The following is a 16,875-nucleotide window of genomic DNA, read 5'->3' on the forward strand; positions in this document are numbered from 1 at the left end:
TCTTTTTTTCACTTTTTTCCCTTGGGGGTGATCTCTGTCTCCTGTACAATGTCATGAACCTCTGTCCATAGTTCATCAGGCACTCTATCTATCAGATCTAGTCCTTTAAGTCTATTTCTCACTTCCACTGTATAATCATAAGGGATTTGATTTAGATCATACCCGAATGGTCCAATGATTTTCCCTACTTTCTTCAATTTAAGTCTGAATTTGACAATAAGGAGTTCATGATCTAAGCCACAGTCAAATCCCAGTCTTGTTTTTGCTAACTGTATAGAGCTTCTCCATCTTTGGCTTCAAAGAATATAATCAGTCTGATTTCAGTGTTGACCATGTGGTGATGTCCATGTGTAGAGTCTTCTCTTGTGTTGTTGGAAGAGGGTGTTTGTTATGACCAGTGTGTTCTCTTGGCAAAACTCTATTAGCCTTTGCCCTGCTTCATTCTGTACTCCAAGGCTCAATTTGCCTGTTACTCCAGGTGTTTCTTGACTTCCTACTTCTACATTCTGGTTCTCTATAATGAAAAGGACATCTTTTTTGGGTGTTAGTTCTAAAAAGTCTTGTAGGTCTTCATAGAACCGTTCAACTTCAGCTTCTTTAGCATTACTGGTCGGGGCATAGACTTGGATTACTGTGATATTGAATGGTTTGCCTTGGAAATGAATAGAGATCATTCTGTCGTTTTTGAAATTGCATCAAAGTACTGCATTTTTGACTCTTTTGTTGATTATGATGGCTACTCCATTTCTCCTAAGGGATTCGTGCCCACAGTAGTACATATAATGTTCTTCTGAGTTAAATTCACCCATTGCAGTCCATTTTAGTTCACTGATTCCTAGAATGTCAACATTCACTCCTGGCATCTCCTGTTTGACCACTTCCACTTTGCCTTGATTCATGGACCTAACATTCCAGGTTCCTATGCAATATTGGTCTTTACAGCATTTGGACCTTGCTTCTATCACCAGTGACATCCACAACCGGGTGCTGTTTTTGCTTTGACTCCATCCCTTCATTCTTTCTGGAGTTATTTCTCCACTGATCTACTATAACATATTGGGCACCTTCCGACCTGGGGAGTTCATCTTTCAGTGTCCTATCTTTTTGCCTTTTCACCTTTGTCTTATATTTCACCCCCAAATAGACCCTCAGAGAAAAGTGAACAAAATGGGGCTTTGTTAGCAGGGAAGATTAGTGGGCAGGGGACTATGGTTGCTGGAGAGGTGACCAACAACATCTCATGTATACTAACAAGTTGTGGCCTGAAGTCCGACTCAAGCAGGCTGCTGCTTCTTAGCCTGTGCTCTTAACCACAGGCTATGAAAAGTTTAATACTAGATTCTCAAACAGTTTCTCTAATCTTTTGTAACAATCACATATTCTAAAGAGCAAAGTTGAGCAAAGTGTGATGTTGGTGAAGACTCTTGAGAGTCCCTTGAACTGCAAGGAGATCCAACCAGTTTATCCTAAAGGAAATCAGTCCTGAATATTCATTGGAAGGACTGATACTGAAGCTGAAACTCCAATACTTGGGCCACCTCATGCGAAGAACTGACTGGTTGGAAAAGAGTCTGATGCTGGGAAAGATTGAAGACAGGAGAAGGGGGCAACAGAGGATGAGATTGTTGGATGGCATCACCAACGCGATAGACATGTGTTTGAGTAAGCTCCGGGAGTTCGTGATGGACAGGGAAGCCTGGTGTGCTGCAGTCCATGGGATTGCAAAGAGTTGGACTTGACTGAGCGACTGAACTGAAAGAGCAAAGAAGCATATTTTTCAAACGAATTTGGGGTGAAGGAGATTTCTACTCCACAATTCACCATGTTTACTATGGACAGATAAGCTTTAACCTGTAAAGGATATATGTTTCTTAAAAGGATCTATGTATAATACCTTAATGTTTCTTAAGATGAGTAGACAGTAGTCATTATCATTAATCACATCTACCTCCCATGAGAAGAAATAAACCACTGCAGAATGAGGAGTTTCAGACTTCATTTAAATATCTGGAGGATCTTGGGTAATATCCAACAATTATTGCCCACGTTTATTTATAAGAAAATGGAAATATAGTGATATGATTTCATTTGTACTACTGAATTAATCCATTTATTTACTGTTTCTTTACTCAGTAAATACTTATTTAGTGCAAATAAAAAAAAAGATTACGTTAAAGGTAGTTGGACAGAAACAGACAAACAGAACCTAGAGAGAATAAACAGAAATCTGGGGAAACCATAATCTCAATCTCAAAGACTAAATATGAGATTCTTCCAGTGTATAAAAGCATGCATTTCTTTAGTCTTAGGGTAATATTCACTGTAGAAAAATGACATTGACGAATATATTTTTTTCAATCATTATGTGTTAAGCATTAAACATCTACTATATTCCTGGCATTATTTGGTATTGTTGATTTAAAATAAATACTACATTTTTCCTTTAAAGAGCTGATAAACTAATGAAGGAGATAAGTAAGCACTTGGTTACAACATTATGAAAGCTGTGTAATGGACCGTATCTAAAGTCCAAGAAGATCAGGGATGGAAGATTAGGGATAGCTTCACAAAGGAGTATAATGTTTGGGCTGAGGCTTAAAGAATAAAAAGAACTTTCCAGGTGATCTAGCCATTACCCAAAGGGTCGAGGCCAAATCTAGTCCAGAAGCAGTGGACTGTGCCCACCAGTGTCCTTCAGGGAAGTTCCAGGGGTAGGGTTCCAAAGCCAAGACAGAGGGCACTTTACTGGCTTGTTGCTGAGCCAGAAAGCATAAACATAAAGCAGTTAATTCCCGCTGGATGCAGAGAAGTGGAAGGAAAGCCATTCCACACAGAATGAATAGGATTTGCAAAAATATGCCACAGTACATTGAGGAAACACAAATATGGCTGAATAAGGATTCTATGTGTAGATGTACAAGGAGAAGCTGACTAAAGACATGAAGCAGTGACTATGAAAAGATTCTGAAGGGCCAAGTGTGCCGTGTAGAAGTTTTGAACTGATCCTGTCCATGAGGAATTCTTGAAGGATAGATGCTATCTGCTTAACGTCTTAGAAAGGTCTTTCTGGAGCTGACTTGGAAATACCTTTCAGGGAAATGTGACTGTAATTGTAGTCACGGAGGCCAGGTGGGATGTAGTTGCAATAGTGCAGACAAGAGCAGACAAAGGGCCAAGCTGAAACTGTGGTAGTGAATATGGAAAGGGGGGAGGGAAACGCATATATGTCATCCAGGCTCTATAGATTTTGAAAACCTATTACATGCGGTGACACTAAGAGTCCAGGATAAATCTCCAACTTCTTGGTAGACAGTGGTGCCATTACTCTTGATTGAAATTAGAGATGAATAGGAACAGGATAAACTGAGGGAGTGTAAAGCATGAGTTTCAGGCTAGGAATGGGTAGGAGTGAAGGAATAACCTGAAAAATTCAGTTTTGTGCAAATTGTAAATGAGGCATTTGGAGGCCTTGCCCATGTGAAACTGGTAATATTTAACTAGAGATTAGGAGTGATATGTGACTTAAAGCTACAGACTTGAGAGACATAAATATTTAGGTTGAGCCATAGAGGTAGGTAAACTCCTACAGGAAAAAGAGCTAACAGAGAAGAATGTAAAGGATATGAATTTTGGAAAGCATTAACATTCCAGGGACAGTGAGGAAAAGTGGAGTGAGTCTGTAGATCACAAAATGGGATTATGGAAAACAAAAGTAAAGAAATTTCAAAGTGACTGCAAAAACATAAACATGATAAACATGATGGAGAATTTACCCAGGAGGTAATGAGGCTTCCTGAATAAATACCAGCTGAATATCAACACCAGGGGACAGATTTTAAATAGTGATGTGGTCCCTTTTTAGATATACCTGGTTTCCTCCAGCCTTGTGATTCGAGACTGTTTTGGGAAACATGGTCGTTAGGTAATATCAGAAGAAATGACAATGGAAGCTCTTTTAATGTTTTACTTGACATCATCTTAGTGGAGGATAGAGGACTAATGGGGAGTTATTTATAATATAGTAGAAAGGTCCAAAGTAGGATGGTACTAATAGTTTTTGGTCAATAGACAGTAAGTAACAAATAGCTATAGGTTCGGAGAAGGCAATGGCACCCCACTCCAGTGTTCTTACCTGGAGAATCCCAGGGACGGAGGAGCCTGGTGGGTTGCCATCTATGGAGTCGCACAGAGTCGGACACAACTGATGCGACTTAGTAGCAGCAGCAGTAGCTATAGGTTGGCAAGAATAGAGAAGGGGAAAAATGGCGTGGGTGCTCACTCAAATCTCTGAGTGCTCCTGGAACAGCCTTTGCAGCTCCCTTGTCCTTTGTGGTGGCTGTCCTGAGCATTCTCAGTGGCACTCACTCACCACTGAATGACAGGACCAGGGATTTCCTTAAATTTGTACCTTAAAGCAGCCGTCCACAACAACCTTTTTGCACAAGGGACTGGTTTCCTGGAAGACAGTTCTGTGGGTGGGGGAGGGGCAAGGGAGATCGTTTGGGGATGATTCAAGAGCATTACATGTATTGTGCACTTCATTTCTACTATTGTTACATTGTGATATATAATGAAATAATTATACAACTCACCATAATACAGAGTCAGTGGGAGCCCTGAACTTGTTTTCCTGAGCTCAGGTGGTAATGCGCGGGATGGGGAGCGACTGTAAATACAGATGAAGCTTTGCTTGTCTATCACTCACCTTCTGCTGTGCAGCTCAGTTCCTAACAGGCCACAGACGGGTAGAGGTCTGTGGCCCGGGGGTTGGGGACCCCTGCCTTAAAGGAGACAATGTGGTGTGGCCGGAAGGGCAAGAAATACAGAAGACGTGAGTAGACGCTGATCTTGGACGCTTCCGGTGATCGGTGGCTACTACTTTCTTCTACCCTGAATGATGAGGACTTAATGCAGAACTTTAAAAGAAAAGCTCTTCCCAGCAATTATTTGTTCTTTGACTCTATAGCACACACTCAATCTCTCTGAATCTTCTCATGTTATTCAAGGTGTATCTACATCAGAAATAATTATTTGAATTTTTAAATACTCTGTTTATTTGGCTTCCTTGGTAGCTCAGCTGGTAAAGAAACTGCCTGCCATGCAGGAGACCCTAGTTTGATTCCTGGGTTGGGAAGATCCCTGGAGAAGGGATAGGCTCCCCTCTCCAATATTCTTGGGCTTCCCTTGTGGCTCAGCTGGTAAAGAATCCACCTGCAATGCAGGAGACCTGGGTTTGATCCTTGGGTTGGGAAGATCCCTGGAGAAGGGAACAGCTACCCATTCCAGTATTCTGGCCTGGAGAATTCCATGGTCTGTATAGTCCATGGAGTTGCAAAGAGTCGGATGTGACTGAGTGACTTTGACTTTCATATGCATATATTTTAATGTTTCTATAATGTATGCATATGTATATAGTTTGTGTTTCAGAGTTTGCACAGAAATAAATATAAACTAAACACAATATTTCATTTCTATGTCCAAGGAAAAAAGTAGGCATTTTTTTAACCTAAAGTGTAAAATTTTTAAAAATGTTTCCTACCAAATGCTCTAAATAATTATCTGTATTTTCACACAAGATATAGATTTCGTGTAACTTGGACATGTACATAAATAGGTTTATAAGGTATGTTGAACATTTCTGCTGATACTTTTTAGATTTGTATTTTAAAAACAAAAGGATGGGAAGAGTTGATCACATGGAATTCAAAGTTAAAGGAATTTAAAGAAAAAATGTTATACACCGATCCTTTTCTCTACTCAAAGGTACGGTGTGTACCCATGAGACACACAATGAGAAAAAGAACAAAGAGTTTGGATTTATTTTAAAGTATGTCTTTGTTTTGAGAAGTCAGTAGTCATACTGGTGACCCGGTTTTGGGTAAAGCCCATCCATTTCTGATACTTGTTACTGCGACTTTAGAGGTGTCACCATTATTCTCTGTGTAGGGGATGGTATTGCTCTCTGTTTATTTTAGGTGAAGTTGCATGATGAAAGGGGAGGGATAACTGAATTTAATCTCCTCTGTTTTCCTCTCCCTGCCCCAGACATTGCCATGTTTCTCTTGTCAACAGTGAAAAAAGTTATCTTGCTGTATGACAGTTGGTTACATTTCTTCTCGTGAAGGAAATAGATGAAAAATTTTTTATTAGCTCAAGGGGAACTATTACCCACTTCTGAACTGTTATGTTGAGGTCTAAACATTAAAATGTCTGGTTATCTTTGAGGATGAAATGGGGATGAAATCTGTAAATAATAGACTTTGCGGAAAATACCTCTTGGAGATCTCATGAAGGGAACCAGAGGGATGGGATGGGAAGGGAGGTGGGAGGGGGGTTCAAGATGGGGAACACATGTACACCCAGGGCAGATTCATGTCAATGTATGGCAAAACCAATACAATAATGTAAAGTAAAAAAAAAAAAAGAAACCTAGGAAAAAATGTTTCCTTGGGAATTTCATGGAGGTGGGGGAGAAGTGCTTTTAGTAACAGCCTCATTTTCTTTAATGTCACTTTTTGTCTAAATTGTTTCATTGAGACTTATGGTAAGTACTATATCTATCATTAGATTTTACACTAAATTAAGCTAAGAAACCTTTTATTGGAGCACTTCTTACATTCTGAAAGAACATTGAGAATTACACGTGCGTAGAATCATACATGCAAGTGAAATATTGCTCCATTTGGATGAGAAAGTTAATTTCTATTCTTTAATATATTCTGTCCATTGTTGATAGGACATAGGGACAAATGCTTTTTTTTTTTGCATTCTTCCTGTGTAGCAATTTTATTTATTCATTTTCTATGGCTTCTGAAATAGCTGAATGCTTCTTCAAGGTATTCATGTGTCATGAATAATACTATAAAGTAGCTGTGATGAAAAAGCATGTCAGTCTTTATGGCCAGGCTCTCATAAAATATATAGTTTCAGAATTTTGTAGATCTCCCTTTTGGGGAGGGCAAATTTTAAGGTAAAGAAAACACCCTTGCACTCACAAAATAAATATAAATGTCAGTGTTTTAAGTAGCTGTAGTTTGTGCAAAAGATGAGGCATGACCAATTGAAGTAGAAAATCACTGCTCATCTTTCTCAATATTTAAAAAATATGTCATAGGTCACTGTAACAATAATCTGTAACAGGATATTCTGGGATGGAACTGGGGAGACAGAGAAGAAAGATAAGGTTATATAACTCATTGTTGTGTTAAAATTTGTTTTCTTTTAGTAAAGAGATTAAAATGTCCCTTTCCCTGTGTTCTCATCTTGGTTGTGTGAGCGGTATCACTCACACTAAAACGTAGAAGACTCCAAGAGTTCGTTCATTAAATGCATTTGGGGATCATGTCTGACATCGTAGAAAATAATATGCCGCTGCTGCTGCTAAGTCGCTTCAGTCGTGTCCACCTCTGTGTACCCCATAGATGGCAGTCCACCAGGCTCTTCCGTCGCTGGGTTTCTCCAGGCAAGAATACTGGAGTGGGTTGCCATTTCCTTCTCCAGTGCATGCATGCGACCCCGTAGATGGCAGCCCACCAGGTTCCTCCGTCCCTGGGATTCTCTAGGCAAGAATACTGGAGTGGGTTGCCATTTCTTTCTCCAATGCATGCATGCGACCCCATAGACGGCAGCCCACCAGGTTCCTCCATCCCTGGGATACTCTAGGCAAGAATACTGGAGTGGGTTGCCATTTTCCTTCTCCAAGAAAATAATATATTCCTGAATAAAAGTGGTACTTAGGATTGTTATAGAGTAAGATCGTTTTGACAGAAAAGATTTTCTAGAATTTTCTTCTAGAATGAACCATATTCAATAAATGGAAATATAATTGATAGATTTTATGAGGGAAACTGAAGTGTATTTAAAACGAAAAGCTGCTGCTTGGTACAGTAAAGTTTGCCAAAGAAGTTCTGAGGTTTTATTTAATATCTCTACCGTCTGTTTCCTTGAGAAAAGCACTCTTAAGGACAAGTACCAGAACTCTTCCTAGGGTATTTTACACTCTTTAAAAGAAGGAAAATGGCCTATTTCCAAGTAGTTAGAGACATTTTCATAGTTCTTCCTTTTACCTTTTCATATCTCTCCATTTTTCTTTTTGTTATGCAGTATGAGATTATCAAATATAAAATTATTTATATTTCTCCAGTTTCTTTGTCATTTAGTTTGAATAAAATGACCAGAGTTTTTTAATATAATTATTTGTCATAGATAATTACAAACAAATGCAAAAGCATAGAGACTAGCTTCATGAAATTAATTTTTCCTGAACCAGCCTGAACAATGATCCATATACGGCCTGTATTCCTACCTTCTTCCTCCCAATACTAAGATTATTTTGAAAAGTTTCAAAATATTATTTTATATGCAGATATTTCATTATTTATCTCTAAGAGTTTAGGACTCTTTGTTGTAATCACAATCCTGTTATCACACCTGATGCTTAGCGATAACTACTGAATATCACCAAAGATTCACAAGTATTTTCATTTCTTTGATTTTATATGAACTTTTAATGTTTCTCTTGTTTGAATCAGAATCCAGACGTTTGAAAATTGGTTGAAGTGTCTCATACTTTTTTTTCATCTCTAGATTGCCTCTCTGTCTCATTCGTTACTGTCGGTGAAGAAGTTAGGTAATTGTCCCGTCGTTTCCCACAGTCTGGATTTTGTTATTGAGTTCCCAAAGGTGTCTTTTAATGTGTCCCTCTGTTCCCAGTATTTCCTTCAAATTGATAGTTAGAGTTTGAGGCTTAATCAGACTTAAGTTCATGTCTTGGCAAAACTGTACCAGAATGGGAATACGGGGCTTCTGCTGGGAGAAAAATAATATCTGATTTTTGCTCTCTCTAATCTGACTGAGATGAGCACTCACTGAACTATCAATGCGTTAAGGATTGCAAAAAATGTGATTTTCTAATTTAGTATTCCTTTTTCACTTATTAGTTGAAATATTTTTGAAAGAGGAACTTCTTTTCATCATCTGTTCGAGTTACTCTGAGCTACAATTTCTATAGAAAACGAAGGAGTCATACCTAATTCTTTCCCTTCATTTATCACTGTTCAGAATAATGAATTGGTTTCCTACCATCTGCCCAAATTGACCAATGTCTGTCTGTGTATTTTAATATAATTAAAAACTCAAGAATTTAATGTGTCAATACTTTGTAATTATTATCTTTATTAGTACTTAAATTGTCCCATCTTTTATCCAAATTGGCTTCTGAGCCCTTTCACAAAACTCTGGTGGTCTTGATAACTTCCTTTCTACATAGTATGACAAAATACTACAGGTTCCTCTTGATTATTTCCTATCCTAGACCTGAACTTAGACATTTCTCCAAGGAATTCTAGTTCCTTTCCATGGCAAGTGGTATTTTAATGTCAACATTCTGGGTTTTCTGGCTTCTGGAAGAACTGCTGCTTTGAAATTTGTTTGCTACTTTAAAGAAAGAAGATACATGGCTATGGTTGCAAATAAAATATTAGTGCTTTATAGGCTTGATCGCATGACTTTAGACATGATCCTAAAACACAGGTGATAAATTAATTTTTATTTTAATAATGGAACTGTTGACTAGCTCAGACTTTGAGTACATAATGTAAGGCATAAAATAAAAGTATTTGGTAATGCTGTAGGATTGTGGTTTGAAAGTCCTGCTGAATTTGTCTATAGAGTTAACATTTTGACATGCAGATTTGATTGTGAAACCATCACTTAAAAAGTATAATTGGGTGCTAAGAAATAGAATGAACTTGCTATGAAAACAAATAATTTGATAATGGTCTCTTATGTATTTTACACAGTTGATTGAAGTTAATGAAATTAGATTTCTTTGTAGCACTCTCTGGGGACAAGTATGAAAGTTTCAGAACATTTGTTTGTGTCTGTGGCTCTTAAAGTTCTTTGTGTTAAGGAATCTTTTTTTTTTTTTCTTGCGTGGTAGTGCTATTACCAAGCCACTGTGAGAGTTCAGTGTGTATGTGACCTGTAAGTATTTACTTAGCAAAAGGGTAGATTTTAAACCTAAGCATAATGATAATTACATTAAGTATAAATGGTCTAAACACTTCCCCAATTAAAAGGCAGATAGTATCATCTTGGATAAATTGCAAGACTCAACCATATATATTTTCAGAAATTCAATAGAAATTAAAGAAAGCTGGAGTGGCTATTTTAATATTAGACAAAGTAGATTTTTTTTTTTTTTAATGATGTATGGTTGATTTACAACTTGTGTTAGTTTCTGGTGCACAGCAAAGTGATTCAGTAATATATATATTCTTTTTCATATTCTTTTCCATTATGGTTTATTATAGGCTATTGTTTATAGTTTCCTAAGCTATACCATAGAAATTTATTATTTATCTATTTTATATTTAGTAGTTTGTATCTGCTAATCCCAAACTCCTATTTGTTCCTCTCCCTCTCCCTTTCTCCTTTGTCAACCATAAATTTGTTTTCTATGTCTGTACGAAGTTTAAGAAAAAAAAAAAAATCACAAGATAATCAAATGCGTGTTTATCCACCTGTGTGATTTCTACACATTTACGGTTTTATGTTACATTTACATATAAATATATGTGCATGCATACATTTAAAGTTAGAAGTTTCATACATATTTGAACGCCTTTGAAATAAATGGAGTTAGAATAATTAAATGTGACTGATAGATTTCTATAGGGCAAACATGATCATCATGCTGCAACTCTGTATGATGGAAAATGCTTCTCGTAAAGAAATTAATTCCCAAATGGAGCAAAATATCACAAAAATAGAAATACAGAGCATTTAATGTTACTCTTTAAGCTTTTTTATAAAAATGATAGCCTGATGTGTGTAATGGGCTATTTATTTATAGAATGAAGTTCACTGAACTTTTGGTTGTGAGTTTTGAGTTTTCACAGGGGATGAGGAAGAACATTTCAACAGTAGCTCAGTCAGTTCAGAGTATGTTAAAGAGAAACCTAAGGAAAGCATTGAAAGGGTCTCAGCTTTGTGAAAGAGCCAGATGTCAGCCTGAAGAATAGCCTTGTCTGCTTTCCATGATGGGGAGAGTATGTCATGAAAGAGATGATAAATGTATGGAATAAATTACTGGGAAAGGCAATTGGAGGAGAACATAGGTGAATTTAAGAAACACCTAGACTTGTTTTTGGAGAAAACAGATTGATCAGTCTAGGAAAGCAGAAGAGTTGTATTAACTTCTGCAAACAAAGTGAATGATGGTTACCTTGAGAAAGATTTTTTTTCCTTTGTATACTTTTTGCATTTTTGTGTATCTTCATTTTGTGTATCTATTTTAAAGCTTATACCCCCACCCCCACCCCTGAATCATGCTATTCTTTTACAAACAATTTTTTTTTCAACTTTATCTTTCCAGAGGTCAGTTAAACTTAGGTTTGGAGCATCAAAAACTGTTTACTTTAGCTCTTTTAGCAAACTTTGCTGCTTACTGCATTTTTATTCACCTTGTAATCATTGAGAGTTTGGCTTTACCTGTGCATTCCTCCTCAGCCTCTACCTTTCATGATTATGGCTAAGACTCATAGGGTTTGACAAAATATGTTGAATATTTATGGTTTTTCTGACTCTGGGTTCGACTTTGAAGTATTTTCAAATTGTCCAGACGAATTTCATGATGTAAACAACATAGTCTCATCATACTTTAAAAAGGAAATTATGAATTGTCTCCCAGTCCCCTTATAGTCCACTTAGATTTTCATTTAAAGCTCCTCTGAAGTAGTCACTTTAATTTTCCTGCAATGCTGATTCTAGAATTCTGAGACCAGAAATAGCTATACAGTATATGGCATGTGACATTCTTTTTCAGTGTCACATCTGAAAATCTGCACCCTCTGAAACAAACCTTCTCAGAGTTATTTGTGTGGAAATTTATGATTAGCTGTAATTATTAGAGGTTAACATTTTTCTCTGGAGAAGATAAACTTGATGATAAAGGTATTAAGGAGATTTTTTAATAAAAATTTTCATTCTTTTGGTTTAGAAATGCTAGAGGGGCAATGAGCAGGCATCCTCATCTTGCAACACTGTTTTAAAGTTTCGGAGATCCAACCAGTCCATTCTAAAGGAGATCAATCCTGGGTGTTCATTGGAAGGACTGATGCTAAAGCTGAAACTCCAATACTTTGGCCTCCTCATGCGACGAGTTGACTCACTGGAAAAGACTCTGATGCTGGGAATGATTGGGGATGGGAGGAGACGGGGACTACAGAAAATGAGATGGCTGGATGGCATCACCAACTCGATGGACATGAGTTTGAGTGAACTGTGGCATGCTGTGATTCATGGGGTCGCAAAGAGTCAGATACGACTGAGCGACTGAACTGAACTGAACTGAGTCAACTTTAAGGTGGCTGCATATAATTTAAATCTAATTTAAACTTAAATTTTGTTGTAAAGTCTTTGCCTTCATAGATGTGCTTATATATTCTGTATTTCTGCCCCCCTCTCTAAAGATTCCTTTATTATCTTGCATGTTTCTTTTGTGTTCTCATAGTTTCTTGAATTTTTTCTCAACATTTATTTGCAGCATTATATATAAATATTCTATTCATAATATAGCCAAAACATCATTTTCATTGAAGTTAAACAGAACATTTGATAAAAATAGAATGCTATATTTTTGCCATATCTTCTCTTTTATATAAAAAAAGCTACATATAACATTAAACATGTTTTCCTCTTATCTAGAAATTCAAATACTTCAGATGGATATTAGATTAATTTTGGCTTTTCCAAGTCAGTTTAACACAATCTTTATGTTAACATAGTTTTCTATTAGTAGTTCCATATTTATTGTTAAATCTTTCTTTCCCAAAAAAGCAATATTCTGACTCTCTATAAAATTCTGCAAAAGATTCAGTTTAGAAGTTTTGACTTGACTATACTTTTATTACTGTACATAAAATCTCTTAAAGGAAAGTATCTTTTAAAGATATGTAGATGAATAGAAAATTGTGTGAAATAATAATAGTTAACATTCCTCCTGCATGTGTTATGGGTCCTGTATACCCTGAATGCTTTACAAGGACCACATACTTTGAAGTAGTTTATGTTAAAATGCTCATTTTACAGATAAGGAGACTGAGTTTTCACAGGTTGAGTAACCTATCCAATATCACAAAACTAATAAGTACTAGAGCCAGCAATGAATCAAGACAGTATGATTCCAAAATCCATCTTTTAATCAGTAGTTAATATGACCTCTATATTATTTCATGTCGTTTTCTAGTCTCTCAAATTTTGTGATTAACAGTGATTATGTAAATGTCCTATTTTTGAAGTAGTTTGGGAAGTATGGGTCCTTTTGTTTTTTATCTTCTTGATGAGTTATATTTCTTGTTTTCAGTTGAAATTACCTGACACAGTACAGATATTTAAATTAGTAAAGAAAACAAATGTAAATAAAGAAGAGTGATAAAGACTTTAACAATCAAAGATCAAAGTTTTGTTTTTTCTTTGAGAATACGAGTTTTTAATTATTACTCAGAAAGGGAAAATGGTTCATAATATCAAAGATGTTTGAATTATACTTTAATTGCCTCTAACACACAGAAAAGTATTTGCTTACCTAAATAGGACAGTTTCCTTGATCATCTTATAAAAAATGTTATACCTGCACATGGATTATGGGGCTTCTCACTTGAAGCAAGTGCTGGTATCACAAGCAGAAACATGTACATGTACTTGTCCAGAGATATGTTCTCTTTGTCCCCAGTCTCGCTGTATTTTAGAGCATCTTAGCTCAACCATCAGGTTCTGCATCAGATTACCTGGGGCCTTCCTCTGGCTTATAGTTGCTTATCTGCAGGACAACTTGGGTCATAGAAACTAGGTATCACCTTAAGCAACTTAACACTTCCTTTTCTGTTTAAAGAAAACTAGCACACCATTCAGTTCAGTTCAGTTCAGTCGCTCAGTCGTGTCCGACTCTTTGCGACCCCATGAATCACAGCACGCCAGGCCTCCCTGTCCATCACCAACTCCCATAAATCGAGAATTTTCAGGAAGTATATGATATAGATAAAGGAGCTCAAATTGCTGTCTAGAACAATGGAAAGGCCTCCATGTATGTGTGTTCAGAGAGCAATGGAAACAGTTTACTGAAGCAGAGACTTTCTGTGCCTGGTGAATGTTATTCTTCCATCATCCAGATGAGTGTTATTTATATTTTAAAAAGTGAAATTTGTTGTTTATATGAGATAATATACTTTCCGGGATCGTTGCTCACCAGTTAGCCCCTTCTGCCACAATCAGACAGTGGAAAGAGCTCTTGGCTGGGAGCTGTGCTGTTGAGTGACATTCTGTGGCAGGCATGCTCTTTGGTTGGTGTGTTTATATAAAATTAAAAATAGGAGTAGCTGAACTTGGTTAACTAGTTGGCAAATGGAATTATAAATATATAGAACTTAATAATCAGAGAAGGCAATGGCACCCCACTCCAGTACTCTTGCCTGGAAATTCCCATGGATGGAGGAGCCTGGTGGGCTGCAGTCCATGGGGTCGCTAAGAGTCAGACACGACTGAGCGACTTCACTTTCACTTTTCACCTTCATGCATTGGAGAAGGAAATGGCAACCCACTCCAGTGTTCTTGCCTGGAGAATCCCAGGGACGGCGGAGCCTGGTGGGCTGCCATCTATGGGGTCCCACAGAGTCGGACACGACTGAAGCGACTTAGCAGGCAGAACTTAATAATAAAGCAGGTGTCTTAGTAGTGGACTTGAAGAACAAACTATTCTCTGCTGAGAAAATAATAGGGCAAAATATTTTTAATACTCTATTTTTCTGTGCATGACAAAAATAAGCATTAAATGTCACATGATAATGACAATGTCTATTTGCTCTCATGTCACCAATCAACTGTTTTCTATAGCTGTCTAACTCTTCATTCCAATTCCAAATACTTTTACTCCATATTATTTCCTAAATCATTGCTCAGTTAATGAATTCATCTTCAACTTCTGGGTAAATGTAAATCTTTGGGTCTTCAAAGAACTCCACTTCTCTGGTGGCTCAGAGGTAAAGCATTTGCTTGCAATTCAGGAGCTGCGGGTTCAATCCCTGGGTTGGAAAGGTCCCCTGGAGAAGGAAATGGAAACTCACTCCAGTATTCTTGCCTGGGAAATCCCATAGACAGAGGAGCCTGGTAGACTGCAGTCCATGGGGTCACAAAAGAGTCAGACACGACTTAGTGACTAAACAGTAATAGCAAGGCAAAGAGCTAATGTCTACTTTTTTCTATTGCTGTTTTTATATGACTAGTTCTGTGCATGTGGACAATGCCCATCAGGGGTTGCCAAGAATAATATGATAACTTGATCTCCTTTCGCATTTTCTAGATAAAAGCCTTAAGTAAGTATGAGGGTCACCTTATTAAGTCCAGCTAGGCCTTGTTTTACAAATACCCTGACCTTCAACCCCATCTTGGTTCATTTTACTGTTCTCTTATTCAGAAACATACTTCAAAGGCTTTTCAGAAGAGCAGCTGATTTTCACAGTCTGGGGAGCTTTGGCTTAGTATCCTTCAAGCTTCCCCAAGAGATGCATGAGCTGCTCACGCATTGTCTCTGTATGATCTCTTGGTATGAAGCCTTTGGGCCTGGACATATTGGCTGCACATGTGCTGCAGTCCAGTAGTGTGCTCTTGAGAAGAAAAGTCAGAGAGAATCCACAGTCTATATCTGTTTCCTGGCATTTTGGTTTTGAATTGTTATGCCCCATTCCAATGAAGAATAATGGGATGAGTTTCTTTTGTTTCAGAAAGCATGATTCAGCCCCCAGTTTTCACACTTTCTGGGTTTTAAAAAAAGCCCACTAGTGTATTTTTAAAAGAAAAATGCATCATTCGTCTATTTTGTTCTAATGGAAGCTGTCTTTAGTTGTTGTTCAATCGCTAAATCACATCTGACTCTTTGCCACCCCATGGACTGCAGCATTGAAGTCTTTTCCTCAGTGAGCTAGCTCTTTGTATCAGGTGGACAAAGCATTGGAACTTCAGCATTAGTCTTTCCAATGAATATTCTAGGTTGACTTCCTTTAGACTGGTTGGATCTCCTTGCAGTCCAAGGGACTCTCAAGAGTCTTCTCCAGCACCACAGTTCAAAAGCATCAATTCTTCAGCTTCAGTCTTCATTCTGGTCCAGCTCTCACATCTATATTTGACTACTGGAAAAGCCAGTTTTGACTATATGGATGTTTGTCTGCAAAGTGATGTCTCTACTTTTTAATGTGCTGTCTAGTTTTGTCAAAGTTTTCCTTCCAAGGAGCAAGAGTCTTAATTTCAGGGCTGCAGTCATCATCTGCAGTGATTTTGGAATCCAGGAAAATAAAATCTGTCACTGTTTCCACTTTTTCTCCTTCTATTTTCCATGAAGTGATGGGACTGGATGCCACTATCTTAGTTTTGTTATGTGGAGTTTTAAGCCAGATTTTCTACTCTCCTCTTTTTCCCTCCTCAAGAGCCTCTTTAGTTCCTCTTCTCTTTCTGCCATTAGAGTGGTATCATCTGCATATTTGAGGTTGTTGATATTTTTTCCGGCAATCTTGATTCCAGCTTGTGATTCACCCAGCCCAGCCTTTTGCCCGATGTGCTCCGCATATAAGTTAAATAATCAGGGTGAGAATATACAGCCTTGTTGTATCCATTATTCATTTATTTTGTTCTAATGGATGCTGATCTTTAGAAAGTACATAGTTGGCATTTTGATAGTCGTGAAATGGAATGAATTATCAGTGAGTGTTGTCGTTTAGTCACCAAGGTGTATCTGACCCCATGGACTGTAGCCCGCCAGGCTTCTCTGTCCAAGGAATTTCTCAGGCTAGAGTACTGGAGTGGTTTGCCATTTCCTTTTCTAGG

Source organism: Moschus berezovskii, chromosome 5, assembly GCF_049115385.1.
Source record: "Moschus berezovskii isolate FMDL1 chromosome 5, NW_MosBer_1.0, whole genome shotgun sequence".
In the NCBI taxonomy this organism is placed as follows: domain Eukaryota; kingdom Metazoa; phylum Chordata; class Mammalia; order Artiodactyla; family Moschidae; genus Moschus; species Moschus berezovskii.